At 33.0% G+C, this 2,214-nt stretch overlaps 1 protein-coding gene across 1 annotated transcript in view; it reads left to right on the top strand.

The window, feature by feature from the left end:
• The window catches only part of LOC109587315 (high-affinity gluconate transporter ght3-like), a 5,766-nt gene that overhangs the window by 1,295 nt on the left and 2,257 nt on the right, over positions 1-2,214 (top strand). The window lies entirely within an intron of this gene.

Here is a 2,214-nt window from a genome sequence, read left to right as displayed (position 1 = left end):
ATATCACACCAGTTTGCAAGTCCCCTCTTGTTTCTTTACTTTTTTACAATTTAATCCTACTACTTTTCCATTTTTGATGTTTTTTATTTACTTGTTTCCATTCTTTTTTCTTAAATTAATAAATTACATTCTGTTATGATTATGTGGTTAGCTATATTCATGCTAATCACGTGCGCATAAATTAAAATGGCGTCAAACCACAAACCCACGCGGTATCTGCAGCTGGATTTTGACTTCCATTTTGTTTTCTCCTCGCTTCTTTATGAATCCACCTTTGTGATCCTTGACCCAAGCACAAAGGAATGATGTAAAAGCCAACTTGAGTGGTTCTCTGGTTTAAAAGATTATCGTGGCGATAGAAGAAGTTGAAAGAAGAAAAAGTCTGAAGAATTTTGCAGAAATTTGAATTTTGGCCTATTCTCCAAAAAAGCTCCTGCTACGCTAGAGTCCACTTTAAAGGTACCAGGAGAATCGCTTAGTAAAGGAGAGCTCATCTAAGCCATTTATAAGGCTGTACAACGTAAGATAAAAGAGTTACGAGTGTTTGAAAATCATAAAAACGGCAGCCATCTTGAAAAACCAACCTCAATCCTACATATAGGCTATCGCCTATATAATAAGGTCAAAAAATTTACACAAACAGATCTGAATACATGTAGATGCATGTGTTTACTGCATGGCCAATTAATCATTAATCATGATGAATTTGATTCACTTACTGCTGAACACGGCACGCCTCACAAAGCAGTATAGCTTTACGAAGGTTTCTCTCTGACTTCTCTGCAATCCTCTTGGCTAGTGTATCTGGTATAGTCAATGATTCTTTATGACAAACATACTGTAGGACACTGCATATCTACAATAATAATGAAGCACTATGGTGCAATGGACTCGCCTGCTGGAATTCACCTGAGTGATATGCATTACTTGTACTGTGATATTTTAAGCAATTTGAAAAAAAATTATTATTATTGACTGCATAGTTATAATGATAATTAAAATAAGCTATGGGTGTGGTCAACAACTAACTAAATCATGGCATAGATATTAGAGTAAAACAAAACTGCCAAAACTGAAAAGGAGAGAATTCTCCATTTAAAAATTTTTTACCAATACATATACATGTTCTTATGTTGTATAGAAATTTTGAGCTGATTCCAATCAAAATTGCATTTTTCACGAATTTTTTAAGTTGCTCCAAAATTGTGTAAAAGTCCCTGTACTATATATAGTACACGGTCTCGGGCCAAAATTTACCAAAATTGAAAAGGAGACAATTCTCTACTTTTATAATTTCTCCTGATACATATACATGTTCTTATGTTGTGTAGAAAGCTCAAGCTGATTCCCATCAAAATTGATTTTTTATGAATTTTAAAAGTTGCTCCAAAATTGTGTAAAAGTCATGGTCCTGGGCCAAATTTTGCCAAAATTGAAAAGTTGAGATTTTCCATTTTTATAATTTTTTGCGATGCATATACATGTACTTATGTAGTATAGAAAGTTTGAACTGATTCCAATCACATTTGGATTTTTTATGAAAATTTTAAAGTTGTTCAAAAATTTGACCCGGGACTGTGTACTATAGTACAACGACTTTAGCCAAATTTTGACAAAATTAAAAAGTTGAGAATTCTCCATTTTTATAATTTTTCCTAATACATATACATGTTCTTATGTTGCGTAAAAAGTTTGAGCTGATTCCAATCAAAATTGAATCGTTTACAAATTTTTAAAGTTGCTCCAAAATCACACAAAAGTCCCTGTACTACTATTTATCCCTGTGTTATATCTATTTTGTTAAAACAGAAAAAGTTTATTTAAGGGCTCAGTTCCCTCCTACACTGTACTATAGTACATGACCTCGGGCCAAACTTTGCCAAAATTAAAAAGGATAAAATTCTATATTTTTATAATTTTTTCTGGTACATAAGCATATACTTATATTTTTTGGATAGTTTGAGCTGATTCTGATCAAAATTGGAGTTACAAACTGCTATAGCAAGTTTACTGACCTTTAAAGTCTTTGTGGCTAGTGTCCAGTGAGTGTGATTGAGCTACTTCTTTCAGTAACCCCATAATGACAACACGATCATGAATACCTGCATCACTAAAGGAAAAGAGATGGAGGGAGAGAGGAGAGAGAGAGGGAAAAGAAAAAGAATACAAAGGATAAAATGGCCGGATCTATTTGGCAATTATTAAAGATTGAAT

The sequence above is a fragment of the Amphimedon queenslandica genome, unplaced genomic scaffold, assembly GCF_000090795.2.
Source record: "Amphimedon queenslandica unplaced genomic scaffold, v1.1 AMPQUscaffold_12610, whole genome shotgun sequence".
In the NCBI taxonomy this organism is placed as follows: Eukaryota; Metazoa; Porifera; class Demospongiae; order Haplosclerida; family Niphatidae; genus Amphimedon; species Amphimedon queenslandica.
Note: the sequence above shows the minus strand (reverse complement) of the source record. Positions and strands in the feature narration are given on the sequence as shown.